Here is a 21,011-nt window from a genome sequence, read left to right as displayed (position 1 = left end):
TCTACTGTTGAGCCCTCACCTAAATGTCCAAGGACTGTGAATCCCTCCTATGGTGACTGTCATTTTTTCACCTTTAGGGCAAGAAGGGCAGTCAGGTTCTGAATGTGCCACTGAAGCTCTAGAGACGATAGATCTGCAGAAAAATAAAGAGAGCTTTGGTGATAAGTATATATTAATTACTACAATACTAATGACTACTTGCTCGCTAGAAATGATATCAGAAGTGGAAAACGTTGGTCAAAAATTTACATTTACACACAAACTGTCCAATTTTCAGATGCCATCTGTAATGTTCCAATAAAGCAACTTGGTTTCTCAAAGTCTGAGCTTTATTAACATTAAGCTTTTGACCGTAACTTACATCAAACGCACAATGTGACTACTCTTAGAAAACTGCAGACTAGCGTTCTTCTTTGGATGTCTCCAACTTAACTCCTAGCAAACACTCAGTCGCCACCTAATGGACTAAAGACACATTACCTATAATAACGATAAAAACTGTTTTATATCACATCACCCTTCCTTATGAGTTACTTAACAAATGTAACATTAAACTGTGAAATTACAATAGTCAGAAAACAACATTTGTTTTACGTTTTTTTTTCTCATGAATGTCTTCCTTTATCTTGTAAAGTCCTTGAATCTCTTAGGAGTTGTGACAATTCGTCCAGACTTTGTTTGCACTCTTTTTGGTGAACTAACTGTAGTGTGACTGGAATCAGACTCAGGTTGATCAGTTCCTGGTTGTTCATACTGCACTGTACTGTCCGGGACGTTATCCGATTCAGTTGCAGATTGATTTTGACCATGAACTTCATTTTGCCTCTGAGTTTGTTGAACTGAAGTAGATGCTGGTTCGGTGTCACTGACTGTAGGCATCAGGTGTCGTTGATTTCGTCGAAGTACTCCAGTTTCAGATTGGATGAAGTAAGACCGTGGTGATTCACACTTTCTGAGAATAGTCCCGGATCTTATCCAACCTCTTTCAGCATCCAGCTTGACTGCAACAGAAGTTCCAGGTGGAATCTCTGGTAATGTTCTAACACCGTTTCTTTTGTTGTAATACTTCCTGTAGGTCCTTTTTGCCTTTTGATCAGCCTTTCTCACTTGCCGCAGATCAGGCCATTCAGGTCGCAGGTGAGACTCCAACGTGGGAACTGTAGTTCTTATTTGTCTTCCCATCATCAGCTGTGCTGGACTTACGCCTGTAGCTTGAATGGGTGTGGCTCTGTAGCTCATCAAAGCTGTGAATGGGTCAGACTGTTTCAGGATCCTTTTAGCTGTTTGCACAGCCCTTTCAGCTTCTCCATTTGACTGGGCATAATAAGGGCTCGAAGTAATGTGCTGAAAATCATAGTCTCTAGCGAAGTCTTCGAAAGCACTTCCACTAAACTGTGGGCCGTTGTCAGTAAAGAGAACATTGGGACAACCCCATCGTGCAAACATATTCTTTAAGCAAGCACGTGTTGTTTCGCCTGACAAGTTTTGAAGGTGAGCAATGTCAATATATCTTGAAAAATAGTCCACGACTACCAAGTAATGTTGCTTATTCACCTCGCAGATATCAGCACCGATTCTCTCCCATGGACGGTCTGGCAGTGGAGTGGTTAACAGTGGCTCCTTCCTTTGGGTAGGTCTTGATTCCAGCCAGTCTTTGCAGCTGTTAACTAGCTGCTGGATTTCCTGACTCAAGCCTGGCCACCACACACTACATCTGGCTATCTCTCTACATTTCACAATGCCTTGGTGACCGCTGTGCAATCTTTGCAGTATGTCAGACCTCATATTTTGGGGAATTATGATCCTGTCATCATAAAGCAGTAGATCCTGGAAAATTGACAAATGATGGCGTGCACTGTAGTATGATTTCAATGCTTGAGGGACATTAGCTGCATACCTGGGCCAGCCATCAGTCACATACTGCCTCACCTTTTGTAGCTCAAAATCCATCTCTGTCTCTCTTTTCACAGATTCCAGCTTTGTGGGAGAAATTGGCCATGCACCACTGACTGCATTCTCATAGGCTTCCACTTCTTGGACTAATTCAGAGACCACTGATGAAATGGTTGGCTGAGGGTGTCGTGGAAGCGTATCAGCGACCACCAGTTGTTTGCCAGGTACATATTGTGCGACAGGATTGTAACGCATCATCCGCAGCAACAGCCTTTGACATCTCAGCGGAACTGAATCAAGATCCTTTGCGTTGATCAGTGGAATCAGTGGCTTATGGTCGGTTTGCAGGATGAAACTTTCCAATCCATACAGAAACCGTGAGAATTTTTCACAGGCCCACACGGCCGCCAGACACTCTTTTTCGATCTGGGCGTACCTTTTTTCAGCATCGGTCAGCACCCTGGAACAGTAAGCCACTGGTTTCAGCTGTCCATCATGGTACTGCAGCAAAACGCCTCCCAGACCGTAGCTGCTCGCATCTGCGCTGACGACTGTGGGCTTTGTAACATCATAGAATGCTAGCACAGGAGCTTTCGTGATTAGGTGTTTCACATTTTCAAAGGCCTCCTCTTGCACAGCACCCCAGTACCATACTACATCACGTTTCAACAGCTCGTTGAGAGGTCGAATAACCTCTGAGAGATGAGGAACATACCTGCCCAGGTAATGAATCATTCCTAGCATTCTCCGTAGGTCTGAGACGTTCTTTGGCTTTTCAAGGTGAGTGATAGCTTCATTTTTAGCTGTGTCTGGGCGAATGCCCTCTTTGTCTATGACATGTCCCAGGTACCGGAGTTGACTCTGACGTAACAGGCACTTTTCCGTGTTCAGCTTGAGACCAGCCCGGTCAATGGCTTCCAGAGCCTTCTGCAGTCGCTGCTCGTGTTCCTCTTGAGTGTTGCTAAATACTAAAATATCGTCCATGAAGACTGCAACTCCATCAAGGTCTTTGAGGATTACCGACATTTCCCGTTGGAAGATTTCGGGTGCGCTGGTGATACCGAACGGTAGCCTGCGGAAAAAATATCTTCCAAAAGGAGTAATGAACGTTGTCAGTTTAGCACAGTCCATATCCAGTGGAAGCTGCCAGAAGCCACTAGCTGCATCGAGAAGTGAGAAAACTTCGGCATGTGCTAGCCTAGGAAGGATGTCGTCAATTGTTGGCAGTACAAATTTCTCTCTTTTTACAGCTTTATTTAGTTGTTTTAGATCCACACAAATCCTTATTGGCCCTGTCTTCTTTGGAACAGCCACCATAGGGGCGCACCACTCAGTTGGCTCAGTGATCTCCTCAACAACACCACATTGTACCATTCTCTCTAGCTCCGCCTTGACTTTTGGAAGCAAGGGCACGGACACCCGTCTTGCAGTGTGCACACTGTATGGTACAGCATCCTCTTTCAGGCAGATTTTAATGGGTTTTGTCTTCACTAATCCCAGTTCAGAAAAATAAATGGGTTGGAGCTCTTCTAGCCTCTTAACTAAACCCATTTCACTTGCTGCATCACGACCAAGGAGATTGTTTACATGGGGACCAGTCACCACAAATGCTTCAAAAATATACTGCTCATCTTTAAAGGTAGTCTTAGCTCTGAACTGACCTTTGCATTGCAATGTTCCCCCTGGGCTCTCAAGTTTCACATTGACTTTGTCAAGTTTTGGTTTGTATTTCAAAACTGAGAAGGTTTTCTCAGAAATGACACTTATGTCAGCGCCTGTGTCAATTTTAAAGTCTATGGGCCCTATTTTAACGATCTGAAACGCAAGTGTCAAAGCGCAAAGCGCAAGTAACTTTGTGGGCGGGTCTAGGCGCTGTTGCTATTTTCCCGGCGGGATAAATGACTCTTGCGCCAGGCGCAAATCTAAAATGGGTTGGTCTGAAGTAGCTTCATTATTCATAGGTGTGGTTTGGGCGTAACGTGAAATAAACCAATCAGAGCGTGTCGTGGAAATTCTTTCTAGACTTTAAACAATAATTGGAAGACAGTTGGAGATTTCAAAAGTTATTAAAGATCTTTATTACTTGCAAGAAAGGCTGTTCACCCATCAGACAGAGTCTGATAAGAGAAGCGCGCCGACTTCTCCTTTTTGCCCAGCTTATATACAGAAAACCTATCACACTTATTCTAACACCCCTTTATGCGCACACACTTACACACATATGTCATTAAAAACAATTGAGTATATCTTTTCCAATGCAACACCTTTGCTCTTAGTGCAAGCGAGCTTATCTGTATTTAGAAAGAACAAACTGTCCTTTCTGTAAATATCATTTTGACCTTGTTCTTCAGCAGTAAGGAAGATGATATTCAACTTGCAGTTTCTTTAACACCATGTATGGTATTAGCTGGCTAGAATAAAAATTTCCATTACATTCCACCCCTTTTTCATATCTTGAAAACAAAATAAACAGAAATACATTTTTAAGAAATTAAACAGAAATAAATGAAACACTCTTTCATTTGAAAATCATCCATCATCATAGTTGCCTGGTTTGGCCTTTCCTATAACAATTTCATTAGTCAAATTCATAAATATTTACATCATCATTTTCCACAATTATATCTTCATGAGCATCGACATTAGCATTACCTTCATTGGCATCATCCAAAATTATATCATTAGGCCTTTCCAAATCAACCTATTATAAGTCAGTGACTTTAATACCACCTAATATCTCTAATCATACCATGTTCCATCTTTTACTTTATAATACCTGTCAAATATTCCTTTAATTAGCATCCTAAGTTGTAATTAAAATACCACCTGTTTCCAATGTTACCACATACACATAACATCTTCTCATCTTTTTCATCTTCTTCCCAACATTCTATCTTCAAGCAATCTAATTCTATTTTCAGAAAAAAAAACTAAACATACCATAGTACATTGTCTTTTTACTTTGAATCAAGTTTCATTATCCTTTGCTAAATTTCAAATCACATTGATCTATTAGGCCTTTAACAGGCTGATACATTTACATTACATTTACATTTATTCATTTAGCTGACGCTTTTATACAAAGCGACTTACAATTGCTATATATGTCAGAGGTCGCACTCCTCTGGAGCAACTAGGGGTTAAGTGTCTTGCTCAGGGACACATTGGTGTCTCACAGTGGATTCGAACCCGGGTCTCTCACACCAAAGGCATGTGTCTTATCCATTGCGCTACCACCACTTCTGCTTCTGCTTAACCATTTTTCTTAACCTTATTTTGTTAGCTTTTAATTCAAGCAGGCTATTGTTTTACTTAGTCAGATCTATTTAAGGATCTGTGTAATAAAATCTAACCAAAAAGTTCTAAAATATTTTCATTTTTATCCTTAACACAAATATCAGTAATTGTATTATCTTGTTTCAAACAGTCATTAATTTTAAAATTAACTCTCACCCAGCTGTTGCCATGAGAATAGCTTTAGCTGCTGATATGTCATTTAATCTTTTATTATCTATCCTAAAATCCTATTTTTATAACATGTCACATAACATGTCCTGCCTCTATTTGTTGGCAATGCAGAATAATTCATAATGGATCCATTGATCCAGATCATTAAATCTGTAACTTCATTTTGAATTAAGAAAGCTTTTTAGAATTTTGCTTTATGAGCAAATATTCTATTTCACTGAAATGTCTTAACTGTTTAGATTCATTTTAGTTTAAATTTAACATTTCAACTGTGTTAAATTCAAATTCAAAAGTGTTACATTGTTCTTGGTCTAGGTTTTAACTTTGTGCCCCCTACATAATTATTTTTAATTCGTTGAAGACCTTTCTCAACAAAACAAGTCCATATTTCATTTATGGAAGCCTGGCTAAATTAGCAAGCACTGTTACTGTATTCATAGATTAACTAGACCCGCAGTCACCTCTCAGATATCAAATACAGAAATTAGACAATACATGAAAGGAACATTTCAATAATCACACTGGTAACTTCTTTAACTAATAATAATCCAGAAATTAAATATGTTTCCCAAAATCAATCTCCTTTTGAAAGTTTTTCTTTTGCTATTTTAACAAATGGAAACACCTAAAAAATATTTAATGTAGTCATTAATTAATCGCTATAGAAGTTTACCCAATTATCTACTGGGACCTGGTCCAGCAAAGTAACTTATCCTCTCTTATTAGAGAACAACTATTACAACTATTACATTTTTTTTTTAGCATCTATTATATCTGAATTAGGGTTCTAAACCCCTTAAGTTTCCTCAAAAATAGTCCCTAGATTATTTTTATCTTTACAGTAATGTACCTATTTAGAGTCCTTATACTCTACAGAATTAAGACATTTTCCTCTTCCTAATTTACGAGTACCTGTCCTGAATGTACCTATTAATTAGTAATTGTTCAAATTATGAGTTCTATATCAATTCTCAGTCGCACAGTTTGATTGAACTGAATAAAAACATCAATTAACATAACACACAATTAATTATTATGCTAAGCTTAAACCATTAGTTGGTCCACATCTTCCTCCAGATGTGTTGATCATCTCGTTGCCCCATGGACGTTCCATCTTCACCAGGGTGATTCTTTGCGAACCGTTGCAATGGGCTTTCCCTCGCTGGTAAGGGAGGAATGTTACTAGCACATCCTTGATCCCCCACTTGATGCTTTGCGTTGTCAGGCGTTGGCGTTGGCGTTGTTGAGGGCTGGTTGGTGTAGTTTAAGTCGAGATGCTTGGACTGAGGTGTCACCGCACCCCAGATAGGACCTTGTTTGTGGAGTGAACCACAAGAACAACCTGTGAATGGAGACCTTAAGTATTTTTGTTAGTGACAACATGTATCATGTCGCCAGACTCATCTGCTTGTCTGGCCGGTCGTCCTTTTTTGATGAGACCTGTGAAATTTCATGTTAAACAGTAACAAGACAATATTTTATACATTTGGAACAGAATCAGTTCTGTTCGATGAGATCCATCATGACATCCTGTAAAAAGGAAAAAGTTAAACATGGGGTGGACAGGGCAAGCTTGCTTGCTCTCTGCCTTCCCAAAGTTATACGCTGCGTGTGTGGCATTGTTTATTTCTGCCACAACAACAATAACCCAGCTCAGGATAGTTAGCCAAAATCATCCATGGTTGTTATTTTATTGGGAATATTTTCTTCCCTGTTGGGTCATATTTTACCTGTTTAGATACAGCTGTTTTGATTGACATCATTTATGTCTCTGAACACCATAATTCACACACTCACTTTCACACACTCCACACACCCCTCTCTGGCCAGAGATTCATACATTCTTGTCTGCCATAGCAGTTTATGAACTGAATGGGGAACATATATTTATTAGGAGTGGAATACCACCAAATATGAACGGTAACAAAGTTCGACGACGACAGAAACTACTGAACGTAGACACACTGTGGCATTCCCCTTGCAACAGTGTCTGAACGTTAGGATATCAATTCTCAATTGTCCGATGCAGTTCGTCATGTGTTTGAGTTTAACACAGTGAACGTAAACCTAACTTTTCAAAATCAAATAGATTAAACACTTTAAAGTAGTAATCGTATAGACTTACAATTGCAGTTGAGAGAATCCGTTTTAATTTCCCAAATGCAATTTGTCATTCTTTGCACAATTTAAATTTTCCACTTTTGCTGTTGCTCATAAGCTATTTAAAAGAATATTTAGAAATCTTCAAACAATCTTTGATTCATGGACAAAAAAAAACCATTTCTATCTTGTACCCCCCTTTCAGAAGTGTCAACTTCCTCTTTCAGTAGTGCGGCTGCAGGCCCCACTTCCTCTTTTATTTTTCTGCAGTCATCCCACTTTTCAAGGCAGCTGTAAATCTTGAACACTCAGAGAACCGCAAAAATCAAATTAAACCCCTTAATTTCCAAAAGTCTCTTCTGGTTTACAACACAGCAATTCTTCAATTTATTCATCACTTTAACAGTTCTGATTCCCTTAATATTTTTTCTTAGTGTCTGTTTGTAAAACCCTGTGCTCTCAGATTGCCACACATTTTTGTCAGTGGTTGGCCACCAATCTTTTAGTGAGTCACATTGTTTCACAAAAAGCCCCAATTCTCTCCACTCTGCAGTCAGTGGTTTAGCTAAAGAGATGTTTGGCTATCGGTCACTTCAACCTTCACAGCACACCATTTATCTGACCAAACTAACTCTGAGGTTTTCAGTTCCTCACTCTCTAGTTCAGACCATTTTTCAGCAAAAATTTCATCTGGCTCACTGCTCACATGACATGTGCAATGCAAATCACTTTCTTCCATGAAATCATGGTTAGGAGGCATCCTATCTGTGGCTTTGTTTTGCAGACCACACTGAGGAGTGCTCCATTCAAAAACATATGTTTCAGTTGGCATTCGCACCATACTCATATCAGCAGTGACGCCACTGTCATCACAATACAAATTCAGCTTGAGTTTACACATCAAATCTCTTCCCAAAAGATTACAAGGACAGGTAGTAGTCACAAGAAAAGCATGAGAAAATGAGCGATCACCAATCTGACAAGACAAATCTGCTGTAAATGGTTCCTTTACCAGATGCCCTGTGGCACTTCTGGAGGTTGTCCATTTTCCAGATAATACAGTTAAATCAGGCAATTGTTCATGTTTAATTACGGAGTTTGTCACTCCACTGTCAATTAGAAAATTAACTTTTCTTCCCTCAATACTAATATCAATCATTGGTAATTTTGCAAATTCTTTATACATTCGTTCAGTATCAGCAAGCAAATTTTCTTCATTGCAAGAAACAGCAAGCAAATTTTCTTCATTGCAAGGAGCAGAAAAAGAGATGAGATTAGACATATTTACCACCTGGGAGTCAGACCCCTCACCGTCGCTCCCCTCCCCCTCCTCCTTTCAATCTCCTTGTGGCTGTGGCGGCTGTTGGGATCCTCTTTGCTTTGGAGGATCCGGACAGTCATTTTTCCAGTGTCCTTTTCGTCCACAATTATAACAAGCTTCAGGGTCCATTGCGGGTCGGTCATCCATTCCACGTCCTCTTCCTCCTCTGCTAGTCCTCTTCTGCAACCTCTTCCTCCTCCTCCTGAGTAATTTTCCATCATCAACCCTCCCATCTTCAGCAGAGCCAGTTGAGTGTCTTTGGCAGTCTTTTTCTGTTTGTTCTTGGCTTGGTCTCTCAGCAGCTGTTGTTGATGTGTGGCGTGTCGCCGGATTTCTTCCAGCCGCGCTTGGTGGTACCCCACACAAGACGGTTTGACCTTTTTTTTCCGTATTTCAGGGTCCAGACCATCCAGAAAAACAGTTTTCAGATATTCTTCATATGTACTTATCTTTGATTGTCTGGCCTGTGCTTCTCTTTGGGTTGGTGAACATTTACGAATTTTGGAGAATGAGCAGTGTAGTCTGGAGGAGCAGAGGGCAGGGTGATCGAACCTAGCAGGCTTCGATATGGGTGTTTTGGTGGTCTTGCTTGCAGACTCGCTCCCTCTTCTTCTTTGTCTTTCTCAGGATCTTGACCTCCCATTGCTCCTGGTTGTCTTTGTGGTTCGTGGAGGGCCACTGCTGGTGGTGGTTGGTAGGGGGAGTAGGGAGCCGGACAGCGGTCGTCCTCAGCCAGGCGGGTTTTCATGCATCTCATTTCCTCGGAAGAATTAGAAACAGAGTTTAGTAAAGTTTTTTCTGGCTTCCTCTGCCTTTGTCTCTCTACTATTTGCACTCTCTAATGGTGCTAATGCTGCGTTTATCTGTCTTCTTTGTCTGGTAATTGCCTCATTTAACCATACATTCATAATTCGACCATCAAAGTCATAATTATATTTTTCTGTATATTTTTGGACTTGTTTTTTGTCCAATTTTCCTTTGTCTTTTGCAGATGGCTTACACTCAGACATTAAACACACATTAAATCCGTACAATTTAATTTACTGTGGTATCCTATGATGCCACCACGTTCCATTTTTCTTGGTCATGGAACAATAATTCCCTTTTGAGAAATCCACTGTCTCCAACTCTTTATCATTAACATTACCCATTTTTGCACTAATTACCTTTTTTCAGATAACCTTCTGAAAATCCCCGTGCGGTCACCGCACCCTGCCAGTAATCCGTCACTACTGGTCTTTACCTTTGAGAATTTTCCCGTGCAGTCACCGCACCCTGCCAGCAATCGTCACTACTGGTCTTTACCTTTGAGAACTCGTCTCACTGACCCTTTTGGGAAATCTACTTCTCACTGACCCTTTTGGGATATTTTATTAGTGCAAAAATGTTTCTCACCGTGCTTTTGCAGCTTGGTTTCTTTTAATCAGGATCGCGTCCACCTAGGCCTGCCGTGGTGTCCACAATTCTCCCGTCCCTTGCATTTTTAGCGTTGGGGTATCGGAGCCAGAGACTTCTTGTCTTTGGGATGATTAGTCAATTGCTTCGTCCACGGAGGTCATCAGCTTTGCGATCCCATCCTCGTCGCCAGTTTGTCGTGGAAATTACTTCCACGACTTTAAATAATAATTGGAAGACAGCTGGAAATTTCAAAAGTTATTAAAGATTTTTATTACTTGCAAGAAAGGCTGTTCACCCATCAGACAGAGTCTGATAAGAGAAGCGTGCCGACTTCTCCTTTTTGCCCAGCTTATATACAGAAAACCTATCACACTTATTCTAACACCCCTTTATGCGCACACACTTACACACATATGTCATTAAAAACAATTGAGTATATCTTTTCCAATGCAACACCTTTGCTCTTAGTGCAAGCGAGCTTATCTGTATTTAGAAAGAACAAACTGTCCTTTCTGTAAATATCATTTTGACCTTGTTCTTCAGCAGTAAGGAAGATGATATTCAACTTGCAGTTTCTTTAACACCATGTATGGTATTAGCTGGCTAGAATAAAAATTTCCATTACAAGCGTCATCTCACATTCCCTTTAAGAGCAGATGCGCTTTTTCCATAGCGGATTGCTATTGTAACGGCGGATTTGCCAGGCGCGCGCCAGGAGTGGTTCACAGTCAAGGAGAGCAACGCTCTCGTCACGGCCGTAAAAGAGAGAAGTTACATTGAAATGGAGAAACCCACCCAAATTAACTTCGGTTAAACAGGCGTATGATAATTTGGGTAAATGTGTAAGCTAGATGTATGCTTTTATAATAAATTGTCTATCTATCTATCTATCTATCTATCTATCTATCTATCTATCTATCTATCTATCTATCTATCTATCTATCTATCATCTATCTATCTATCTATCTATCTATCTATCTATCTATCTATCGTAATAATGTATGATTTGCAAAAATGAAAACTGCTGCTTCTGTGTAGATGAGAGAATCAAAGTGTATGCGCGTTGTGCACACTCTACATTGATTATGGCCAAGCATGCGCCCTTAAAATAGCATATGAATAACATGCGCAACGCGCCACTGACTTTAAACTATTTTTTCCTGGTTAGTGGCGCAATTGTTTTCTAAACCTGCAAAATAGCAAGAAGAAACGTTTGCGCCGGAACAAGCCTCCTCTTTGCGCTGAACCGCCCCCGGGAGCGCAAGTGTATTTCCTAACTTACCGACGTGCTTCTGTGGAGGGAAAAGTCCGCTTTGCGCGGGTGCAAAATAGGAATGATACATGCGTCGGTGTACAAAGTCACTTGCGCTGGGTGCAAGATAGGGCCCTATGTCTGTGCCCTGAATGGGGAGTGTGACGATCCAAGCTCCACTTTTGTCATCAATGTGAGTTAACTCACCCAGGAAATGTGTTACATTGCTGCCCTCTTGTGGTCTGCTGACATCATGGACTTCTCGGGTTCTACAAACTGCAGCGAAATGACCCTTTTTCCTGCATTTGCGACACTCAGCACTTTTTGCTGGACAAATTTCACCTTTTCCATGATTTCTGCCACATCTTTTACATTTCCAGTCAGAAACATGCTCATTTTGGTTTCGTTTTGAGCCACGGTGCTGTCTGCCTCTTTCACTATGGTGGAATTTTCCTCTCGCGCCGGCCACCTCACTGATTTGTGCACTGACGCCGGCAGCCTGTTCATTAACGTGTCCACGGACTTGTTCAGACTGCCTCACGAGCTCTACGGCATTTCTGAGTGTCAATTCGGGTATTAATTGGAGCTTTTCTGACAGCTTTCGGTCCTGAATCCCGATCACGAGCCTGTCGCGAATATTTTCATCTTTAGCAGCACCAAAGTCACACGTGTTTGCTAGTGAATATACTATATAATATAATCGTGGAGGCTACGAATATACTCTTCGGCCATTTCACCTGGCTTTTGAGCCCTCGTGTGGAATCGTGCGCGCTCATGAATAACATTAACTTTGGGTACAAAGTAGTCATCGAGCTTCCTGATCACAGTTTCATAGTCCTCTCGTTCTTCCTCCCCAAACGTAAATGTCTGATACACTTGTTCAGCTTCTTTTCCCAGTGAATAAAGCAGTGTACAGACCTGTACTTCAGCCTCTTCCTTATCAAGTTTAGTGGCGATCCTGTAGCGGCGAAATATCTGACGCCATTCTGGCCATCGTTCGGGGTGACCAAAATCAAAACTGTCCGGGGGCTGAAACTTTGCCATGGTGTTAACAGCGCTCCACTTCTGACACCATGTAATGTTCCAATAAAGCAACTTGGTTTCTCAAAGTCTGAGCTTTATTAACATTAAGCTTTTGACCGTAACTTACATCAAACGCACAATGTGACTACTCTTAGAAAACTGCAGACTAGCGTTCTTATTTGGATGTCTCCTAGCAAACACTCAGTCGCCACCTAATGGACTAAAGACACATTACCTATAACAACGATATAAACTGTTTTATATCACACCATCCTTATTTTTCTAGCTCAACTGTCACTAAATTGAATGCGATTGTGAGATCTTAAAAGCAGTGAAGGATATATCTATAATGCCTTCAAAACTCAGTCTCAGGAGACAGGCAGTGAAGCTGACATTGGATTCGGACGGGCCTTGATGCCCTCTGCTGCTCTGAATAAGGGCTGTGTCCAAAAACGTAAAAAAAATGCTACCTTCGGAGGACGCATTCCACAGTAAGAAGTCCACAAGACATGTCCGAATCCAATGTCAGCTTCACTTCCTGTCTCTATGAGATACCTTCATCTGATCGATTTTTGAAGGCAGCATTTTTAAGTTTTCGGACGCAGACCTTATTCAGAGCAGAACCATGACAGGTATGAAAGTGAGTGTCAGGTTTCGTACAGGAAGCAGACGAGATGGTAAGTTTAATGTGTTTATTTAGCAGAATGGATCGGATCCAGAGATGAATGGTGAGTAAACCGAAATTAGATAAACAATGGAAGCTTAGCTGAATGATAATCAAGTCTCTCTTTCTCTTTGCAGGCTCAGAAGATGGATGGTAGACAGGCTGACGAGGATCGTCTCAGGTAGGTTTTCAGGTAAGTCTTGTAGGAAGGGAGTCTGTGTCTTGTATAGATGAGACCAGACAAGGAGTGAAGGGAGAGTGCTGAAATATACTGTATAGGGCTTGTTAACGAGGGAGTGCAGGTGATGATGATGATGATGGCTGATAGAGTGCAGGCGTGCAGGTGTGCCAAGGAGCATGATGGGAAGTGTAGTGCACACACAGATGAGGAAGAAGACGGTGAATGTGACAGTGAGGCTGTGAGTCTGAACTTAAACAGGTGAAGCTGCCAGGATTCTGAGCAGAACCAGAAAAATTTACATATCACACCCGTCCTCAGGTCATTACATTGGCTCCCAGTTACATTTAGGATTGATTTTAAAGTATTAATACTGGTATATAAATCATTCAATTGCCTAGGACTTCAATACATTGCAGATATGTTCACTGAATATAAACCCAACAGATCACTCAGATCATTAGGATCACATCAGCTAGAAATACCAAGGGTTCACTCTAAGCAAGTTAAGTCCTTTTAGCTACTATGCCAGCCGCAGCTGGAACCAGCTTCCAGAAGAGATCAGATGTGCCCCTACAGTCACATTCAAATCCAGACTCAAAACACTTCTGTTTAGCTACAGGTGTATTTACTGAATGATACAGTGGCACTCACGTACGACTGATTACACTGTATTTTATTTTTGCTTCCTCCTTTTGATTCTAAACTGAAGTCAAATGGCACTGAGAATTGGGTAAGAGAGATGAAACCATGCTGATGACGTGGGTCTGTGGTGGAGTAGTGAGTTTGACGAGTAATTACACTCAAGGTTCTGTGGGGTGCGGACTGGATCGATCCCATTCCTAGAGCTTCCGAACAAATCTTTGTGGTGCGGACTGATGGGGCAGTGAACCTGAGGTTACCCCGTGAGTCAGTCCTACAGCTCCTCCTGTCCGATTTTAGGGAAAAATCGGGTTCATCGGAGACCTCCAATAGATTTCTTAGGCGTACCAAAAGAACACCACAGACACAGTGAAATCTCAGAGTAAAACTGGGAGTTGTAAAGATTTGATACACTGGTGTTTTGCCAGATGAGAAGTTTATTTATGTATCATCTTTTTTTTACTCTTTCGTTTCATTTTATAATTGTATCATTTATCTCTTTTAATTCCTTTTATAACTGTTTTAATTTTTCTTGCTTTTTAATTCATTTCTGTGTAAATCACTTTGAATTGCTACAGTGTATGAAATGTGCTATATAAATAAACTTGTCTTGCCTTACCTTGAACTTAAGGAGGTGAACGTGAATCAGGCAATGTTGTATTATGTTGGCTGTACATCATACCATTTGGAAATGAAATGTTCGCTGAGTGGCGCTAAAAGGTTATGCTCTATCACGTTTGCAATACCTATACCGTAAATGTAATTGATAGTGTTACCAAAAGCAAATATGAGATAATTTTATTATGACTCATGTTTCACGCGTCTCTTACGCGAGTGCTCTGTAACACAAATGCAATTATGGTGCTTTCACGCCATGTCATAATTACAGTAGTTACAAGATTTTATGTCCTCATAGAGCTCGAAATTACATTTAGTAAGCTGAACATTTTCCAAGAGCTCTTGTAGCCTACCACATGACCGCTGTAACACCTGCAGATTAATTTAAAGGGATAGTTTTATATTTTTATATTTTTAGGTCAAACCGTTCTTGTCTGTCAGTCATATAATGCAGGTCGATGGTCACCACCTCAAAGAGCATGCACATAGATATATAGATATAGGGTATAGATATATACAATAGAAGTCGCCTTGGCTACTGCAGTTCATTGGAACGAAACCGTAGCCAAGGTGAAATCTAGTGTATATATCTATACCCGCCCGCGCTCTCAGATCACTTGGACGTGGCTGTGTACAAGAGGTAACAACGATATAAATACTGTTCGTTTTCTCACACAAACCGCTCGTTTCGTGTCTTAGGCCATCAATGTGTACTTACGATGGGGAATTGTTTAATTTGGACGATGGGGAATTGTTTTAATTTGGACTCTGTGCATGCTCTTTGAGGTGGTGACCATCGACCTGCATTATATGACTGACAGACAAGAACGGTTTGACCTAAAAATATCAAAATTGAAACTACTGCGGAAAAAAAGACACCTACATCTTGGATGCCCTTGAGGTAAGCTAAAACATACCAAAATTTAATTTCAAAGTGAACTATCCCTTTAAGTCGCTTTTCCACTGCATGGTACGGCTCTGCTTGCTTTATTTTGGCTCAGTTTGCTCATAGTCGTTGAAAAACATATCCATATTTAATGGCTCTGGGTTTTCTTTTCCACTGCAGTTTAGTAGTAGCCTACCGCTTCAAAGTCGTTGTAGTTGCGCCAAATCCAAATGACGCAAATCCAATGACGCTGGTAGTGACACTTCTCTCTGCGGTGAACTGCAGTAGGGGTGGGCGGATCGATCCTGAAGTATCGATACTTTTGATACTGACGTGGTATCGAAAAGGATCGATCCTCACATAAAAATATCGATCCAAATGTGTGTGTTTTTTACCAGTATTTTTGATTAATTTTGCACGCAATTCAGTGCGTAAAATAAGCTTCTAAGTGGAAAAATAAGCGGATGTTAGCGAATAATTGTGTAGGATATAACTATTTCTCCTATTCATCTGGACACAAGTCGAAACCAATCAATCACAGAGAGCGTTCGATGCTGGTGCTTCGCTGAGCTCACAGACCCACAGTGCGTTTGGGAAACGAAGCCAATCAGAAAGCGAGGTGACGAGGCGGCGAGGAAACACCGGGAAATATAATCAAAACAGCCGGCGGCATGGCGCACCAGAAAGTCCGGTGGACGTCAGAGATCATCGCCTTTTCTTCTGATAACGTTTTTTTTCCGGTTAAAAACAAACTACAAACTATTGCCACTGCATCCTCTTCGTCCGCCATGATTGTTTACTCTGAAGTCACGTTTGATCTCGAGGTATTTTGCGAGATTTCCCGTCTGACCTGAGAATGCTCGGGAGTCAAATCGGTTCGTGAGTGATGTGTTGATTTTGCCGTGTGGCTGTGCACCACACACTGTACGACCAAAACTGTTAGACCCGTGATTTTTTTATCCCCGGGTGTGGGGTCTCTCAGGTTTGGAAAATCGGCCGACAATTTTAAAATCGTCCCGTGTGAACCAGCCTTTAGATGACAGAGAAACAATCGGGAGTTATTTTGCAATAAACAAACTAAAAGTGTACATAACGGTTCAAAATGTTGATGTCAGTAAGATTTTTTTAATGGAATGAATATTTTTATTCAACAAGGATCGATGCATTAAATTGATCAAAAGTGACAGGGTTTTACACTGCTAAAAAAAAATCTATTTCATATATGCTGTTCTTTCAACTTTGTTCATCAAATAATTCTGCATAAAATGTATCATGGTTTCTACAAAAAATATATATAACTGTTTTCAACATTGATAATAATAAGAAACGTTTCTTGAGCACCAAATCAGCATATTAAAATGAATTCTCATCATGAAGGATCATGAAGACTGGAGTAATGATGCTGAAAATTCAGCTTTGATCACAGGAATAAATTACAGTTTACTATGACATAGAAAACAGATAGCCTATGTTAAATTGTAATAATATTATTATTATTATTAATTAGAGAATTAAAAATCTTACAGACCCCAAACTTTTGAACAGTAGGCTAGTGTACAATAGTGCATTTACTATAATTAAGGTAGTTTGGTAAAAGTTACTGACTAATAAGTCTATAAGCAACTATAGACCAATCTCAAATCTTCCTTTCATAGGTAAGATCATTGAAAAAGTTGTCTTCAATCAGCTGAACAAATTCTTATGCTCGAATGGATACTTTGACAATTTTCAATCTGGTTTCCGACCGCACCACAGCACAGAGACAGCGCTCATAAAGATAATAAACGATATTCGCTTAAATACTGACTCAGGCAAATTATCAGTGCTGGTACTACTCGACCTCAGTGCTGCATTTGACACTGTCGATCACAACATACTTCTGGACAGGCTGGAAAACTGGGTGGGGCTTTCTGGGATAGTCCTAAAATGGTTCAGGTCATACTTAGATGGGAGAGGTTATTATGTGAGTATAGGAGACCATAAGTCTGAGTGGACATCCATGACATGCGGAGTCCCTCAAGGCTCAATTCTTGCGCCACTCCTGTTCAACCTGTATATGCTCCCAATGAGCCAAATAATGAGAAATAACCAAATTGCTTACCACAGCTATGCAGACGACACACAGCTCTACTTAGCCCTATCGCCCAACGATTATAGCCCCATTGACTCCCTGTGCCAATGCATTGATGAAGTCAACAGTTGGATGTGTCAAAACTTTCTTCAGTTAAACAAAGACAAAACTGAAGTCATTGCGTTTGGAAACAAAGATGAAGTTCTCAAGGTGAACGCATACCTTCACTCTAGGGGTCAAACAACCAAAAATCAAGTCAGGAATCTTGGAGTGACACTAGAGTCAGAGCTTAGTTTCAGTAGTCATGTCAAAGCAATAACTAAATCAGCATACTATCATCTGAAAAATATTGCAAGAATTAGATGCTTTGTTTCCAGACAAGACTTAGAGAAACTTGTGCATGCTTTCATCACCAGCAGGGTGGATTATTGTAATGGACTCCTCACTGGCCTTCCCAAAAAGACCATCAGACAGTTGCAGCTCATACAGAACGCTGCCGCTAGGATTCTGAGCAGAACCAGAAAATATGAACATATCACACCAGTCCTCAGGTCTTTACACTGGCTCCCAGTTAAACTTAGGATTGATTTTAAAGTATTATTACTGGTATATAAATCATTCAATGGCCTAGGACCTCAATACATTGCAGATATGCTCACTGAATATAAACCCAACAGATCACTCAGATCATTAGGATCATATCAGCTTGAAATACCAAGGGTTCACTCTAAGCATGGCGAGTCTGCTTTTAGCTATTATGCCAGCCGCAGCTGGAACCAGCTTCCAGAGGAGATCAGATGTGCTCCTACTGTAGTCACATTCAAATCCAGACTCAAAACACATCTGTTTAACTATGCATTTACTGAATGAGCACTGTACAAATGTTCGTCCGACTGTTTGTACTGTTTTTTATTTTTCTAAACTGTTTTAATTATTCTTATTTCTTTTTATTATTTTAATTTCTTCTATGTAAAGCACTTTGAATTGCCATTGTGTATGAAATGTGCTATATAAATAAACTTGCCTTGCCTTGCCTTGCCTAATAATTACAGGCGAGTTGAGAGCACAAATCACAAAATATTTAGTGGTCATGAAAACGTATTCAGATATAGCATATTAATGATGCATTCACTTCATAAATCATGACACACTGCTCTAGCACAGGAAAGTGCATGCAAGTTCAAGTGCATGCTTTTAATATGAAAAAGTATTGGTATCGGCGATACTGGCCCTGTATTTGCTGAATATTTACTGAATTTTGCAGTATCGCCCAACCCTAATCTGCAGTGTTTATATGTCATTTGAATGTCAGTGCGGCTTGCTTGAACCTCAACCGGGTGGTACCAGGTACTAGGTACTGTACACAATGGAAACCCCCCCATACTGAGCCATACTGAGCCATACCGAGCTGTACTGTACCATACAGTGGAAAAGCGCCTTTAGGCATTAATAGTGTTGCCACAGAAATGCATAATTCCCAATTCGAGGACTTGAAGATTTTAGAGTAGAATGTTACATGTCGTCATCTCGAAACTACGGCAATTACGACATGGTGTGAATGCAGCACAATGTATGAGCTACCAAGCAGGTTTACTATGTCAGAAAAAGACATATGGAGCTGGTTATGTGATGCAAATATCAAAATTAACAGAGACTGCAGTGTAAAGGTTTGAATAGGAGTCTGGTTTGGGTTGAATTGATTGCAGAAGTTTAATGCCTAATGCACAAACCTGAAGGTTTGAGAAATATCAACATGGTAAGAATCAAATGTTTGGGCAATGTAAGGGTGGATTTCCTGCAGGGGTTCAGTCTGCAGACTGCCGAATGACTAAAGAAATTTTATTAGCAAGATGGTAGAAAACTGAACATTTCTTGTCTATTACCACCCACTGCTACTTATACCAACTACGGAAATAAGCACAGTTACAATAGCTTAATATGTGGGAGAGTGTTGCTATAGAGAGTGACAATATTGTGATGCAATATGGTGTGGATTATGGTTTGAATATGGAAAATAATTTGGTGGTGGTTGAGGAGATTCCCCCTTCTATGTAAAGCGCTTTGAGTGCCGAGAAAAGCGCTATATAAATGTAATGAATTATTATTATTATTTATTTTAAAGTCAATATCAAATCAAAACTATTTAGCACATTATTTGTAATTGAAAAAGTTTAATGACAGAAAATGTTTATGGTTACACTTAAAATAGTTACAAAATAGATGAATGAGATGATAACTTATACCATTACCCAGCATGTAAAATGTTACCAGAGAGAGAGAGAGAGAGAGAGAGAGAGAGAGAGAGCAAGAGAGAGAGAGTGAAAGCCCCAAGAAAGGGACCCAGAGAATAAGAGCCAGGGAGCCAGAGCACCAAAGAGACAGAGCAAAAGTTTCAGTCTTCTTTTATCCTTTCCTGACCATGTGACTAAAACCCAGATGTGAGACATTCAAACTGACTAATAAGATAATTACAACTTCCCCCAACTAAACTTGTGACAATTCATCGACCCCCAAAGTACACACATCTTGGCCTACAGGCCTAGATCACTATCTGCCCATCTGTGCCTTTAGGAACTCCAAATGGTCCTTGTGGTAGAAAAAGGGGTTGGAAAACAGTAAAGCAAATGTCTGGGTTCATTTCAAATATCTTGGATTATTTTCAATCCTACAATTATATCACTCATTTTTATATTATTGCTATTTTCCCTACATTTAAGAAAAGTAAAATCAAAACTTACTTAGCCTATATTTAAACTTTTTCTAATTTGCCTGTCTGGATATGATTGCATCTGCCTCTGCTCCTAAATTACATTTTTCTAACTAATTTCAAGGATTTAAGCATAAGCCTTAAGGCCAAAAGGTCTTGAGGATTATGAGAAACAAATTCAATCAAACTTTTGAGTAGTACCGTATCTCTTCTAAAAGATAAATATGACCGTCGCTCAGGCCTGCACTGGCTTTCCACAAAAATAAATGACGTGGAGCAATTTGGCTGTATTGCGTATATAACTAAAAAAAGTAGTAGTATGTTCATGTCTGTCTGTGTGTGTGTGTGTATGTGTGTGTGTTTGTGTATGTGTGTGTCTGTGTGTGTGTGTGTGTCTGTGCGTGTATGTATGCGTGCGTACATGTGTGTGCGCGTGTGTGTTTGTGTGTGTGTGTCTGTGCATGTGGATTTGTATGTGTGTGTATGGGTGTGTGTCTGTGCGTGTGGATGTCAGTGTGTGTGCATGCTTGCGTTTGTTTGTATTCCTGCATGTGTGTGTGTGACAGTATCATCCTAAACCAGCAACCCTTCGCTCAACACCACCATCTACAGGCCGATGAGTGTACAGGCACTAAATGTGCACATAAATGAATTTATTTTATATCCCCCCATGGATGAAATTCTACGAAACTTAGCATACCCCCAGAGGATGTCAAGTTAATCATACACATGAAATATGGTGCAGTTCTGAACATCTCAACTGAAGATAGGGGCGATTAAAGCAGAATAA

At 40.3% G+C, this 21,011-nt stretch overlaps 1 protein-coding gene and 1 long non-coding RNA gene across 2 annotated transcripts in view; both read right to left on the bottom strand.

The window, feature by feature from the left end:
- LOC309502394 (legumain-like) overlaps positions 1 to 21,011 on the bottom strand; it is a 165,187-nt gene that overhangs the window by 136,736 nt on the left and 7,440 nt on the right. The gene's annotated exons all lie outside the window — the stretch shown is intronic.
- LOC309502426 lies at positions 3,948 to 10,805 on the bottom strand. The gene is made up of 2 exons (XR_014207265.1): positions 8,321 to 10,805; positions 3,948 to 8,155 (listed from the first exon to the last, which is right to left on the bottom strand). It is a non-coding gene; the product is annotated as an uncharacterized lncRNA (long non-coding RNA).

This window comes from Leuciscus leuciscus (assembly GCF_965113295.1).
Source record: "Leuciscus leuciscus genome assembly, chromosome: 7".
NCBI classification, from domain to species: domain Eukaryota; kingdom Metazoa; phylum Chordata; class Actinopteri; order Cypriniformes; family Leuciscidae; genus Leuciscus; species Leuciscus leuciscus.
Note: the sequence above shows the minus strand (reverse complement) of the source record. Positions and strands in the feature narration are given on the sequence as shown.